Genomic DNA, 17,002 nt, shown 5'->3' with positions numbered 1-17,002 from the left:
CTCCATATAATCTATGCTTGGTAATTGACTAAAACCTTTAGTTACTAGACGTGCATTGTGCTTGTTAACACTACTATTAGGATTAAGCTTCCTTTTGAATACCCATTTGACTCCAATCATAGATTGCGAGGAAAATCTACCACACTCCAAGTCTTGTTCTTTTTTGTCATTGCCAATTCTACTTGCATTGCTTCATACCACTCAGGGAATTACGAAGTTTCAGTAAAGTTGCAAGATTTATTAATGGCAACAAGACTTTTATGGTAAACATCATAGATAGATCGTGTGCTTCTGACAGGCTCATTGTGAAAGTTCTCATCAACATCTACATCATCGGTATTTAACTCATCTGTTGGCAAATTAACATCTGCAATAATGGGAGCTAAAACATTTTCTATAAAAATAGATTGCATATTCCAATTCCAACTAGAATTTTCATTAAAGGTAACATTTCTACTGATAATAACTTTATCAATTTTAGGTAAGTAAATGCGATAAACTTATATTGATTACTATAGGTAATAAAAATACCTTTAATAGCTTTTCGTTAGAGCTTGTCACATTGAGCTTTAGGCACATGTAAGTAACATAGGCAACTGTAACACCCCGTAACCTTGCATAGAAGCCAATAAGGTCTTATTGATCAGACAAAGTGTCAATTGACGTAAATTTAAGTGCCAAAGAGTAGTGATGGGTGAAAGGAATATTTTGAAGTAAAATATTTCGTATGCGAGGAAATAATAATTAAATAATAATATTGAGGATGAATTCGTGAGTTAAAAGGCAATTTGGAAGTGAACCAGGACAAGGTGAGACACTTTGGGGCCTTAGGAGACAAGTGGAGGATTTTGGAATAAAATAATAATTTATTAATAAAATAATATTTAACTATTAATATTTTATTTGTTGTTAAAATTAGTCATGAAGGAGGACTATATGGCTAGTCTAAGTGGGGGAGAAGAAGTAAGAAGGAATTTTAGAGAAAAACGACCTAAGTGGGGCTCGCGTGCCTTTTATTAAATAAAGTAAGAGTTGGTAAGTATATATTTAAATATTATGGTGACACCTTGGTGAAGTGCAAATCTTATATTTTATTCGTACAAGTGTAAAGGAAGGAAAATAGAAGGAAATTGGAATTAAAGAAATGTTGGAAGGACCAAATTGTAAAGAATGAAAAGTTGGAGGGTCGAATGATAAATAAAGAAAAGTTTGAGGACTTATGTGCAATTTCAGCATTTTGAGTTAAATGGAAATTAACAAACCAAGGAAAGTTAGATTATATGGGATAATGAGATGTGCATGTGAATTCACTGTTACATGCAAATTATAGCATGCAAAAAGTAGAAAGTTAGTAAGGAACATGTGGGACCCCTACCATGTGAAGTAAAAAGAAGAATAAGCCTATATCTATTTACATGTAAAGAGATTAGTGCATTAGGTGGTGCATGAAATAGGATTGGAGGAATAAGGTGATGCATGAAATAAATAATAAAGGAAAAATTGATGGGAGAGTGAAAGTGGTGGATGGAGAAGCAAAAAGAGGAAAGATAATGGACTTATGTGGAGGAAAGGAAATTGGTGCATGAAAACTCATTGGTTGCCAAAATGGCCAGATGAAAATAAAAGGTGAATGTGTGCATGTATTGTGATTGGTTAAATGGGTGGCCATATAAATACCAAAATTCAAGGGTAAAAGAGAAAGGTGAATAGGCCTTGGTGAGACTTGAGAGTCGACCATTTAGAAAAGAAAATAAAGAAGAGAAAGCTTTGAGAAGTTCCACCCGAGAGGAAGAAAAAAAGAGAGAAAAGAGAGAAAAGTGGGAAAGGCTCAAGTTGTGAAGATTCAAAAGAAACTGTGAGGTTTGCTTCCTTAATCTTATAGAGTCTTAACATTTTACCACCCAAAATGTCTTTAATACTCATGAGAGAAGCCATGGAGTATTGATGGAGGTGTAAAGCTTGGTTTCAAGATACAAGAGAAATAAGGTAAGGATTGTGGTTTTAGCTTTGAATGATCTTTGAAAATGGGTTGGTAACTATAAGAAATGTTTTGTGGCAGCAAAGATTTGCTTGATTGGAGAGGATCTAGTGACATGCAAGCCATCAAACCCATGGATGCATGATGGATTCAAAGTGAAAGAGAAATGGTAAGCATAATACTATGTTTTAAAGCCTACGGTTGGTAAAATTTTTGAAGGAATAATTGTGCATAATGTTGGTAGCTTGGTGATTAGAACATTGGAAGAATATTGAGGTTGCATGCAAAATGTAATCCATCACAAAGGTAAGGCAAGCAATGTTAAATGATTGTGTGATCTCTTGACTACAGTTATTAAACAATTATGCTAGTTGAAAGCTTGAAAAATGAAATTTATAGATATATGTTGTTTTGAAAGATTTAAAAGTTAAGAATGTTGGTGTAACATGAATGGAAATTGATGTTTTGCTTAGTGGCAGCATGTTAAATGTAAATAATGGTTTGTATAAGCTTAGAACTTGCTTGTTGGAATTGGATTTATAGTTGTTGCCATATGTGTGATTAATGGTATGAAAATGATAGTTTGAACATGATATATGTCATTAGAAATATTGATATGGGTGTTTGAAGTCATAAACAAATTGCTTGGTGTATGTAAATCAAAGTTTACACTAAGGATTAAGTGTAAACGACTATTTTTGAAGAATGAAAGAAGATAATATAGAATTAAATGCGAATAGCAAATGTAGAATATACTGGCAGCAAAGCTTATTAATGGTATTGGATTGAAATGGTGTTAAGATGTGACAAGGAAGGATTATTGCTGCAAGCATAAAGTGAGTACTCGAGGAAAATATTAGTGGCGAAGTAATATCTCGTTATTGTAAAGTGAGTAGGGGGTGTCTATTTCAAAAAGATTCCGTAACATATAAAATGATGTTTCATATACTACTATTTGATTATGACTTAGTCAATGTCATTGTGGAAAGCATGAGTTGCTAGAAAACGATAGGTGGTTTTAAATACCTATTCGTGAAAGATTTATAAACTGTTATTGTGGAAAGCATGAGCTTGTAGAAATGCTAGGCAATTGTGAATGCCATGACTTTTGCAATTGTTTTGGATATATATAAGCTATATATGTAAAGTGTTTTAGAAACTGAGAAACAAGCGTTTTCCAATGTTTTGCACCAAATCCGTGCCTTGTATTTTTGTGTGACATGCATAGTTAAATGCATCTGTTAAATGGTTTAAATGCAAGATTTTGAGAGCAAGTTTTAGTCTGATCTTTACACAAATGTTTACACCATGCATTTTAATGTGAAAAGCAATTTGAAAGGTTATCGAACTTTGTTTTCCAAATGATTTGAAGCAAAAGACTTGAAAACCTCGATTTAGTTTGAAAATGATTTTGATCAATCGAGAGCATCAAGAGTATGCTGAATGTCACATCAGAATAGTGTGACCCTTGTGCACAAGTGAGCTCTAGCTAAAGAACCTTTGGGTAACTGACAAGCTGTTAGACGTGGCTAGGCCATGGTCTGTGATTACACGCGGCAAGGCCATTGGATGATATATGTGGCTAGGCCATAGGTTGATATACGTGGCTACAACCACTTGATTTCTCCGATATCGGCCAACATTGTCAAGACTACCATGGCTGTTAGAATCAGGTGGAGGGGGGCCTATCGAATTGTTATTACATGGAAGTGGGTCCACGAGATTATTTATGATTACCTACTTGAGAGCCTTGAGAGTTTTTAGACTCATACTCTTTTGCATGGTAGAGAGTTAATGTTTTTCCGCAAATCCCTTACTTTATTGAAAGCTTTCAGTGCTTACTTGATGACCATGAGTTGATTTATGTGGATGTACACGTTGATTTTACATGCCACACATTTTGGGAGCATGCGTTCTTTTATATGGTTAATTGTATTTATGATGAAAAGAGATGATTTTGATGATTGAAACTTATATTCCTACGATTATTTTCGGCACTATTTTGCCAAAAGAAGTATGCATTGTGATTTTATGACATTATTTTTACAAGCCACAAATACATTACTTGTGATTTGATTTCTCAAGATTATCACTTCATATTCTAGTTTTATTATTCAAATGATTTGCTTTAAGCTTGTTTCCCATCTATGCCTTCCTCACAAAGCTGATGATCATTGAGTTTGTGAGACTCACCCCCTTATCTCCTTTTTACAGATAGTGATCGACCTAGCGTGCGTTGATTGGCACATATTGTCTACTATGGATAGGTAAAGGCATCTCATAGTCCTTTATTCTGAGTCGCTCTGTTGCTAGAGGTTGAGTCGTTCACAGTATGATGTATTTGTAAATAGTGTCAATATAAATGTGCAGTTGGATAATTATAAACTATAATGTATTTTTACGAGTATGGTGAATAAAGGTTAAGATGGCCTATTACGATTTATGTTCAATTCTTATTACAAAGAGTTATATGGTTCAAAGTAATTTCATAGATTGATGGCATGAATATGTAGTAATAACTAAAATTTCAATTAAGGCTTGTTCGGGACTTGGTGAGTTCTCCCGCAAGACTTGGATGCCAGCAGTGATCGAGGAGCAGTTATTGCAGCAACCAAATAGTCTTAGATGATCCACATTTGGTCTATAGTCATGCCAAGCTTCAAATGATGTATTATTCATCAAAGCACGTGTGGGAAGAAAATTAAGCAAATACACAGCTGTGTTTACAGCTTCTGCCTAGAATTCTTGGGCAAATTTGTCTTGAAAATTAAGCACCTAAACATTTCAACGATAGTCTTGTTTTTTCTCTTACCCCATTTTCCTAAGGCGAATAAGGTGCAGTTAGTTGATGAAGGATTCCTATTTTGGTGAGATAATCAGTGAACTCTTTGGAGGTATATTCACCTCCATTATTAGACTTCAAGTTCTTGATTTTACAACCAGTTTGAAGCTCAGATTTAGCTTTGAAAGTGAGGAAAAATTCAAACACTTGAGATTTTGCCTTCATGAAGTATACTTAATAGAACCTGGACATGTCATCAATAAAGATCAAATAGTATTTGCTGATAGACAAAGATTCAACAATCATAGGGCCCTCAACATCTGAATGAATCAATTCAAGCTCGTTCTTAGCTCTATTTTTGGATGCATGAGGGTAAAGCTTTTTAGATATTTTCCCTAACTGACAAACACCGTAGACTTCACCTTGTTAAATAACTTGGGCAAATTTTCAAGTAAGTGAGAGAAACTTACTTGACTAAGTGAGGTGTAGTTGCAGTGCCCAAGTCTCTTATGTTAGAGATTAGCTTCATTTTTTTTAGATTGTGCAGTCTGCACATAGATTTCTTTCAAATGTAAAAAGAAACTTATATTTCTCATTGGAATGGTCATAAGATATTCTCCCCTAGGATCAAATATTGTGCATGCCAAGCCTTTGAAAAACAAGACAAATGAGTTCTTTACCACCTGTCCAATGCTTAACAGATTCTTATTTATAGAAGGAACTAAGAGAACTTTAGAAATATATCTGAACCTCGATAGAGATTTCACTCTTATAGTGCTTTTACCCATTGCAAGAAGATAAACTCCATTACCTATTTTTACTCTTGACTTATAGTCTTTGTCCAAACTGATAAACTCAACTTCAGAGAGAGTTATACAGTTCTAGCATCCGCTGTTAAGAAGCCACTCATCATTATCAATCTTGTACTGAGAACTAGTTAAAGCCATGAATAAAGTCTCTTCTGCTACTTAAGCTTTGTCATTTGTTTGTGGAGTTTTTTCTTGAATAGTTGGTTTATTTTTACAAACCTTGTCAACATGACCAAGTTGATTACATATCTTACACTTAGCATCAGGTTTAATCCAATAATTTCTTCATGATGATTCCATTTCTTACAAAAAAAGCATACCTTGAACTTTTTCTTTTTGTCAAAAGACTGACTTGCATGAGAGAATTTTCTGTCCTTCTCTCTGGAATTTTTCTTGGTAAATATCTCTACAGAAGCTTTACCTTTGTTTTTAGCAAGCAAGGCTTTCTCCATAGAAGTTTCATCTCTAGTTAATATTCTCAATTCAACTGCCTGAAAAGCACTAACAATTTTTATCATTGACATGTCAAGCAAATCTATCGATTGTAATAGGAAGGCTATTGTAGCTTCAAGCTTCCCTAGGACACTATTGAGAATTTTTTAGCTACTCGAACCTCTTTAAGCTCTTCACCAAACAATTTTATCTAGTTAAGAAGCTTGGGTAACTAATCTATGTACTTTTTCACTAGCTGATTCTCCTCCTTACGCATCAAATCGAAGTGCCTTCTCAAGTTTTGTGCCTGCATGTGTCTTTTCATAGATGTCCCAACAAATTCTTCCTGTAATTTGGTCCAAGCAAGTTTTGTTGTCTCACACTCCATAATTCTGCTGAAAATGTCTTCTTACATAGCAAATTGAGAAAATGAGAGTGCCTTGAACTTATTTGCAATCTCTTCTTCATATTGCTTTACTTAAGCAGCATGAGCATTTTTTCTTGATACTTGAGGCTCAACATCCTACTCTATAGCATTCCACAAATTATAGCCTTTCAACTATGTCTTCATTCTCATAGCCCATACACCATAATTTGAGCCATCGAAGACTAGATGAGGCTGTTAGGTTATATTAGGTGTTGTCATTGTGACAGTGGACTAAACTAGAAAACAAGGGGTTATAGAATGCCATTAAGAACTCAAGAGAATTAAGAGAAGGTTGTCTAAAGTCCTACAAGGATTGTGGGATGCTTTGATACCATCTTATAAACAACCTTAAAAAAGGAAAGGCATCACAAAACTAGAAACTTCAAAGACATAGCAAAGTATATATTTGTAACTTCATTTTCGTTAAGCATTAATAAAAGCTTATATACACATAATACATGCATTACACTTGTAATGACATGCAAAAACACGTGTTAGACATAAACTTATATAACAACATGCAAGCATACACATATAACAAGAGATGACAGTAACCATAATTACAAAATACTAGTACAACAAAGCAAAATGCATTCAAATACTTTGATTTGTTGACTTCATGGAAACATTAGTAACTTACCAAAAACAAGAGCAAAGAAGGCTCGCTAAGAAACAAGAACACTATAGCTCAATCATTTTCATTTTAGTAGTAAATATATATATACAAGTAGACTTCAATTTATCGTCAACTGTCCTAAATGCAACAAGTATAATGTTTGTTAAAATAAAAGCATGCAAAAACATCCTAACGAAAACACATCAAATGCAGATAAAAACGTCTTCTTCAAAGGCATGGATACACATCAAAAGGCTATAAAACCCAAACAATTAGTTTAAGATGATTAACTAACACTACAGGGCAGAAACATGAGTGAAATGAGGCATGGCAGTAGAGTCAGCCTACTTAAAATATAGGGGAAGATAACTTCAAATGCCAGAACATTTAAATTTACACTAACTGAAATTTTCTTTTGGCGACAAATCCTTACCCATCTAAGAATACATAAAGTAGAAATGGCATACAAGAAATAGAAATAGTACTTGAAATAAACATGAATTAAAGTTTGATTTGAAGATGAAATAAATTTGTAAAAAACAAAAAAATAGCTTAAACTAGATTATGAAAAGATTTATATGAAAACTGCATATTCTTGAAAAATTCATTTCTCCTCTTTTTCTGGAGAATTTTTTCACAAGGAAAAATTGTTGCTTTTGTCTTTTCTTTTTAGTTTTAACTTGCAATATCGTCATACGGATACCATGTCGTGCACCTCTGATGTCAGTCATAATTTAGCTAACTTAGCATTAGTAACACACTTTAAAAGTGTTTTTCTCTTAAAAAAGGACATATAGTTTTTTTTTTTTCTATTACTTCTCTAGTAGACAAAATGTGATTTATATGGGAAGAGTCACCCTCATTAAATTGTTTACTGTCTCATGCACAGCTCATGCCAATAATCTTTTCCTTAATGAATACGACAAGAGGCTTCATGTGTGAATGGTGAAGGTTACATCCATTTAACAATTACAAAAAGTATTGGAATTATGGGATTAAGGTCACTACTTTACCTTTCAAAAATTGAGAAATAATAGACTTAATTTCTGAAAGCTAACCATTCTAATTTCTATATAAAAGACTAAACTATTGAGAGTTTTCAAAAAGCAAAGAATATAAGTTAGATTGAACAAAACTTCGATAATGCTTGTGGCACAAAAATACAAATGCAATTTCTAGTTGATTATTTTTTCAACTACATGGCATAACTTAGCAAAAAAGTAGAGTGTTTCTATAATGACCTTGTCAAGCCTGACTTTATAAAATATTAGTCATGTCATTCATGTGATTGACAAAATGCTTACATACTTAGAAAGCCCCGAAAAATCGTCAAAAATCGATAGTGTACCTAGTGGTGCAACTAAGTTGAATTAAGCCTCGAACTAGTCCAAATAGAGATTTTAAGATGAAATTGAGAATTTTAAAATCGCAGAATGACTTAAAATGGTGATTCGGAGTTCGAGGACAGATTTGGAGTCAAATTGGATTTTTCATGACCTAGGGGCAAATTGGTCATTTTGCCACCTGAGGTTAAGATGTGAGTGATGGATGAAATTTTTGACTAAGATTGATCATTTGGAGTATAATTTGAGTTTGAGAAGTGAAGAATTTTAATTTCGGCATTTTTTCGAGAATAAGGGCAAAATAGTCATTTTGCCACCCTAAGGGCAAAATGGTAATTTTACACACCCAACACTTGTCCAGCACATGAATTTCACTCATTATTATTATGGATAATTGAAGGATTTTATGTGGTGGAGAAAGAAAGCTTAATAGTTATGAATTTAAAAATGGACCAATGGTAAGGTGACAAATGTCAAGCTTTTATTTCTTTATTATTTTCCTTATAAATTAGCACAAAATCAGCCTATTTCTCATTCTTATGGCTGGCCAAAGCAAGAACAAAGGAAGCAAAGAAAGAACAAAAACCTAGAGTGAAAATTCAAGAGAAAATTAGTGGATTTCAAGTAATCAAACAATCGAAGGTATAATTTCTTGATTTTCACTTGTGATCTACCTTTCCCATACATTCTTTTGCATTTTTCATGGTTGAATCACATGATTTCATGATAGGTCTCTTGCTAGCCGAACACTTAGAGAGAGATTTTGATGGTTGATTTTAGTTGATTGGTGATGTGTAGCATGAAAATCAAGCAAGAAAAATTCACTTCATCCCATCACCCATCATTGGCCGAATTTTCCATGTAAAGTGTGGATGGTGGATTTGATTTTATTTCAAGTGAATTGGTTAGGAAATGATGAATTACAGTGAGAAAATCAAGTAGGAAAAATCATAGTGTTGATGCACCCACCATGGCCAAAATTCCCAAGAGAAAATGTGAAGATAATTTTGCTAAATTTTATGCTATTTGACTTGTGTTTGATGGTTTGGAGAATTGGAAGAAAAATAGAGTTAATTGGAGTTGAATTGGACATATTGGCCAATTAATCGAGTGATAGATCGAATTAGGCCAATACCGTTTTATTTAGGTACACAATTGAATTTGTGTAGAACACCGTGTTTAGATGATAATTCTAACAATTTGCATTCCATTTCATGCATCCATATAGTTTTATAACGGTTTAGCACCAATGTGGTAAATTGCTTGATTGTGCATTATGTCTAGGTGGTGAATCCTCCGATAAGGGCAAAGAAATTGTACCCGAGGATCGATAGTCGGAGTACTCTAAAAATTCGACTCCCAAAATAGTGAGTAACCTTATCATCATTTTAATTATCTAAAGTTATCTTTTTATTCAATTTTTTGAATTTTATGGAAAATGAGTTTAAATGGTTAATTTTAAGATTTTATAAACAAATTGTGTTTAAATGAAATGATTTTATAAATTGTCTTGAAATTGAATGATGGCTTTGAAAATAGAGTAATTGGAGACCATTTGATGTGTTGTGAATTTATGGTTCTAATTGATTGGCTTATGGCAATATTGGCATGAATGGCTGAATTGGTATTTGTGTTGAAAATGTATAAACTGTTGTTTGCCTTGATAGGCTGGATAATGATAAAATTGCCATGTCATGCTGTTGAATTTTTATTGTATGGTGGGTTTAGCTTGCTGCAGTGGGCGGGTTCTGTAGACCAGCCTATTAGAGGGGCACAAAATCCGATTATATACGTACCTCGGTCGGAAAGGTGCATAGGGTATCTCTTGAGGTATGGTTAGGGTTCACGTCACGCCAAACCACCTCGTGATGATGAACTCCGCTAATGCCAAGGAACAGTTGTGTTTTTCAAACTAAAAATATGTTTACGTGTATACGAAATGTTTAACAGTCTTGGTGGACCCAGTTAGATGCCTCAACCAAGGTATTCCCGAGAATGATTTTGGCAGGAGCCAAGCTTTTAAGATACTTATAAGCCATGTTGATTATTTAAATGAAATGAATATTTATGTTATGAATTACATATTGAGATGGAATGTTTTAATCGTCTCCATTTACTCGACTTTAGATATTTTGGATGGTGTTTGTTTACTCACTGGGATTATATAATCTCACCACCCTCCTTTCCACCCATTTCAGGCTCAGAATAGGCTATAGATAGCTGATATCGTCGAAAGCTACAGTTGGCTTTACTTTTTAAAAAATCGTAGGTTCACAGCCTTCGTTCACTTTTGTCATTTGGGGGCCCACGTGTCATTGTAAATTAAATTACATACCTTGACTATTTGTATTACAATATGTATGAATTTATTTTTCTTTTACGCTACAAAAATTTCTTACAGATAACTCTATAAAAATTGTTTTATAAGAAAATAGAACATTTTATTGAATATTTTTATTATATTCAAATAGTCATAATTTCATTTTAAATGAAGGTTTTAGACGTTTAAACTTATTTTTGATTATGAATTATGTGTTTTGTACTCGCATACTACATTTTTAGCTGGCTTTAAAATTTTCAAGGAAAAATGACCAAAATGCCCCTGTGAGTCAAAAATCATTTTTTTATTGTTTTAAGCTAGAAATAGCTTAAAATCTTTTAGAACATGATATTTGGCAACGGTTACTCACAGGGGAAATGAGAAATTGATATTAAAGCCTTGCAGGGTTCCGGTTGGCATTTCGGGTAATGAGTGTCATCGGGACATCGCGACGGTTGTCACGGGCTCGAGGGCAGTATCGGGTCGTGACAGACCTTCTCCCATATCGTTACCAACGTCCAAGACTTGCGAGTGAACCTGCCAAATCTTGAACATGCCTTAGTTGAGATTTCGGATAATTAAATCAAAATTCTAATGCATAAGTAAATCGACTTGCAATACTCATACTATCATTTACTTAAAGCAATAAACAATTGTAATTAAGGTGTAGCAACTACACACAATATCCTTGTTTAACCAGCTTCAAGATAGTTTCAACATCACACTTAGAATTCATTACACAACCTCAAGCTTTTAGTAAAGACATTTATGATAGCTAATAATTTTTATAAGTCTAACTATTCTACACAACACGACCACTATGTAACAGAATGACTCGGAGTGGAAGTCTAAGAGATGCAATTACCTTCATTGCAGCACATCAAAATGTTGGGACAATACACTTGAGCTGATCACTTATCTACAAAAAGGGAAGATAAGGGGGTGAGTCTCACAAACTCAATGATCATTGGCTTTGTGAGCAGGGCACAGATGGGAAACAAGCCAAGGGTAGATAATTTGAACATTAAAAATATACTAATATATATAAACAATTTAAAATGAAATGAAGCATTTGTGCCTTATATGCAAACCCAAAAGTTGTGTTGCAAAATAATCACTTCAAGTAATATAATAAAACCAGGGCAAGTAAAAGATTTCTATCATCGAAATCATTTGTTGTCCTTTACTTAAAATTAGGCTAACATAAGCACGTACGCTCTTGTAAAATCAAGCAATATCGATGCTTACACACAAGTTTATAAACGATCTCATTCTCAAGATATTAAACACAAATCATCATATAAATAAAAGAGTTGCAGAAAAACTCATAATTCTCACCATGTGAAAGAATACGTATTTGAAAACCCAGAGAGATAACACTCTCGAGTAGGTAATCGTAGTAATCAACTTGTGGACCCACTTCCACGTAATAACTTTTGGGAGGCCCCCCCCTCCACCGGATTCCCATAGCCATGGCAATCTTGACGATGTTGGTTGACGTCGGAGAAATCAAGTGGTCACAACCACGTATATGAATTTGTAGCCGAGCCATGTATATCAACCCGTGGCCTTGCCACGTATATATATCATAGACCATGGCCTAGCCATGTCTAATAGCCCGTCAACGACCCAAATGTTCTCTAGCTAGAGCTCACTTGTGCACAAGGGTCACACTATCCTGATGCGACATTCGACTTACTCTCGAATCTCCCAGTTTCACAAAACCATTTAAAAAGCAAATTGGGTTCTCAAAAGCTCATTTTAAATATATTTCCCAAATACCAATCGTGGTAACATGATAAACTCGTTTGTAAGACTTTATACTGTAAAACCTTGAAAAAGGTTTAAATACCAATTCAACATGGTGAATGTATGTAATTTATTCATGAATGCACATCACAAAAACAAATAAGGCACATTTTGACATAAACCATGGTAAAGAGCTTGTTTCCCGATTTCTAAAACCCTTTACATATATAGCTTATATATATATATTCTATCACGACCCAAATTTCGGGTCATGACCGGCGCATGGGCCCAATGGACGTAGTCCACTAAGCCCAAGCAAGCCTATTAATCTGACATGTTCATCATTCCATCATAAACTACTAAGTCATATATCATAACTTAGAATCAAAATAATATTAAGCATTGCCACTTCATACTGGCATACCAAATAAATGTATATACACTGTCTATACATGTATCTTAATAATTCACATTAGGTTCATCTATACACAACAAAAGGAGACTCGATGTCCAGGGGAGAGACTTGGATGAATGTACAGCTACTGAATGCTGAGACGCCTACCAAAAGATGGATACAAGCCCACGAGGACACCTCGTCCTAGTTACCGGCTGTCTCTTAATCTGAAAATATGAAGTTGAAAGCGGTGATCATAAACTCAGTGAGTGAACAAGAAAGGGAACAAGCATACTATAAGGAATGTTTAACGAAATCATGATGCATTCATTTTCTCAAAACAATGCAATTGTTTTGGCTCTTTTAAACCCTTTATGTAAACCCCACATGAGTAAATCACTTTACAAAGATCCATGCTCAACTATCGTACCAAAGAAATAAGAAATATGGCAAAAACCCACAAGTTAGCAAAATGGACAGAAAGTTTGTCACTGCACCGAACTTCATTCTCGCTGCAGCGAGAACCAGGTTTAGTGAAGGCCCTCAAATTCGAGAGTTTCTCGCTGTAGCGAGAATGAATCTCACTGCAACGAGGATCAGAACATCAAGGAAAAAGTCTCCTTTTCCCTTAAAACAAGCCATCCTACTAAAATAACAATAGCAACATGTAACACATGTAAACTCTCAAATTTCAACAAATCAAATGCTCACATATTTGCATTTACAACCATATACCCATCATCATCATGCACACCATCCCATCATCATCATTCCCAGCTCATGCGCACTCCCTACTCGCACATGGCTAGGTCATCACCGGGTTATGTGCACTCCCTACTCGCACATAACTGGGTCATCACCGGGTTATGCGCACTCCTTACTCACACATAACCGGGTCATCATCAGCTTATGCACACTCCCTACTCGCACATAGCCGAGTCAATATCATTACACAACAATGTATTCATATATATATATCAACACAATGTGGTAATGCATGAATCAATAATAGTCACATGTCACAAGATGAAGACAATCTATCAAAAGCTTGTTCCCAAGGCACTTGTTTTATGAAAAGTTGGATAATCCATTCAAATGTTTAACAAATACATTATATCCCCAAAACAAGTTTTGAAATGCAAGTCCACTCACCGGTATAAGGAGTAGAAATACTTCTATTTTCAGTCTGCGGGTATAGTCCTTTACCCGTACGCAATGGCTCACCACCTAGCCATAATCCATGACACATATTCCAATTAAATTATGTCTAATAGTCATAAGCTATTTCAGGCTCAATATATATATGATATGAAATTAAAAATGCACAGGTAGCCATCTAGACTCGGTATTGGCCTAAGTCAATTTTTCATCCGATAAATTGGCCAATGCATCCAATTTCACTCCAACTTGCTCCATTTCTTTTCCAATCCCTCAATTCACCAAGCACAAACTAATTAACACACAATTAGGCAAAATTTATCTTCATTTTTCTTCTTGGAATTTTCGGCCAACAATGGTACACTAACTCCGTGATTTTTCCTACTTAATTTCCTCACCATTATTCATTAATTCCTACACCAAAAACTATTATTTCTTAATCAAATCACCTAGAATAACATCCCATTCTTCCTCATTATTCACTTAGAGAATTTGGCTATTGATGGGCAACAAACCTTTGGTGGTTTTCTTCATTTGTTTTCATGCTACACATCATTAATCACCTAAAAACACTAACATACCTAAAAATCAAACCAATCTAAGATCATTCTCTCTCCATACCCATTTTGCCTACCACTTATTCACTATGAAATCATGTTTCTCAACCATAGAAATGAGAAAATAAAGCATGTGTATTGTAAATCTCAAGTAAAAATAAAGAATTTTCACTTTACCTTGCTTAATTCCTTGGAATCCCACACTTTTTCTTCAATTTTCCCACCTAGGGTTTGTGTTCTTTCCTTTCCTCTTCACTTCATGCTTTGGCCAGCCATATGGGTGAGACTAAGAGAGTTTTAAATAGATTTTACAAGGAAATTCTAGAATGATCCAAGCTTGACACATGGCATGTTTCCATTGGTCCATGTGTAATACTTATCCATTAAGCAATCTCTCTCCACCACATAAAATGTTTCAATTATCCACAATGTAAAATGTTAATGGATGAAATGCATGGGCATGATAAGTGTCAGGTGGTGTAAAATTCCAAAAATTCCCATTTTATCCTCGGGTCACAAAATTACCATTTTGCCCCTAGAACATGAAAGTCATCAAAAATTTTATTTCCTTGTCATTTCACCCATATTTTCATCATTCATTTATTCTTTAGACCTACTTAAGCCATAATATTGTTTAAAACTTACTTTTATGGGCTTATTGAGAAAATGACGAAATTACCCCTTATTAGGGATATCGCATATATTTCTATCTACGAGTCTATAAAGGTCAAGGTCTCACATATTCAAAACAATTTCAAAAGGCATGGCATCCATAATTGCCTAGCATTTCTACCAACTCCTGCTTTGCAAAGTGACAGTTTACAAATCTTAATCATATAGTTATATATGAAACATCATTCCATATATTACGGAATCTTTTTAAAATAAACACCCCTTACTCACCTCACAATAGTAGGACACTACGTTGCTATCAGTTCGGGTGCATCTCTAGGTAATTCCAGTTACCAGTCACCCGTTATCTACTTCGGTACACCACCACAACAAACCTTCCTCATTTGCACACTTCCTAGCAACAAATTAAACTCAATATACTTAATTATACACATATATGGGCAGCACCTTGATTAACGAATCCTTAATCAAATTTCATATTTTTCATCTTCATCATTCACAATAATCTAACATGCAATCTATGAACTTTCAACCAACCAAATCCAATACAACATAATGTACTCACATTGTATGCTTACCTTTCAGTTTTTATCTTGAATTCCACATATAGCTCACAATCTCCTTACTTCCTCGGTCACCCTTGCTGCCACAAGCATAAAGAATTAATACACATCTCATTTTCCTTTTCACTTATGATCTCAAGATTAAAACACTTACCCAACACTTATCTTGCTCAAAATTACCATACTTCTAAGATTCACTTACATGCGTTCACCTGATTCTTTAATCCCTCGAATATCCATGCTACCACAAGCACAATCTCACATTACAATCGGTTTACAAAGCATGCATTCAAACAAGATGACAACTTTTACCTTCCTTACCTTGGAATCAGTAGGCCGAACCTCCCATGCCTTCTTAAAGCTCCAACCATGGCATGCAAGAAAAAACCTTTCAGTTTTTCTCCAATCTTCCCCAAAATGGAGCCTCCTCCAAGCCTTTTTCTTTTTCCTTCTTTCTCTTTTTACTTTGTTATGGGTAGATCTCTCAAGGTAAAAGCCTTGGAATGGCTTTCATTTCCCATTTTCTCATACATGGGCAGATTGCCCAAGGTCACTTCCTTTTTCTATTTTTTTTTCTCTTTACATATCATCCCATTCAATTCCTTACTTAGTTATTAATGCCACTTTCCATTGGGGGCTTGTGTATGCAAAGTTTCCTTATCCATTCATTTATCCTTTGGTTAGATTACCTTGCCCATACATTGATTCACATGGTATTCTTTTTGGTTTATTTATTTTGCATTTCATTTCACATGCATTTCCTTTCATGCACCATATTATTTCTCCAATCACATTTCATGCATAACCTTTATCTTGTATTTTATTTGGTCATTCATTGTTCTATTCAAGTCACATGCATCCCACATTTTGATTTCCTCATTTGGCCACCTAATGCACAAATCTCATTACATGCAAATAAATTTCGTCATATTCTTCCTTTTACTATACATGGTGGGGGTCCCACATGTTCCCCACTAACTTTCTCCTTTTTGCATGCTATGATTTACGTGTAACAATAAATTCACATGCACATCTCATTATCCCACATAATCTAACTTTCCTTGGTTAATTCTTTTCCATTTAACTCCAAATGTTGAAATTGCACATAAGTCTTCAAACTTTTGCTTATTTACCATTCGACCCTCCAAACTTTTCATCCTTTGCAATTTGGTCCTTTCAACATTTCTTTAATTCCAATTTCCTTCTATTTTCTTTCCTTTACACTTGTACGAATAAAATAT

The sequence above is a fragment of the Theobroma cacao genome, chromosome 4 (assembly GCF_053813885.1).
Source record: "Theobroma cacao isolate CCN51 chromosome 4, ASM5381388v1, whole genome shotgun sequence".
Taxonomy (NCBI): Eukaryota; Viridiplantae; Streptophyta; class Magnoliopsida; order Malvales; family Malvaceae; genus Theobroma; species Theobroma cacao.
This window is presented reverse-complemented; position numbering follows the sequence as displayed.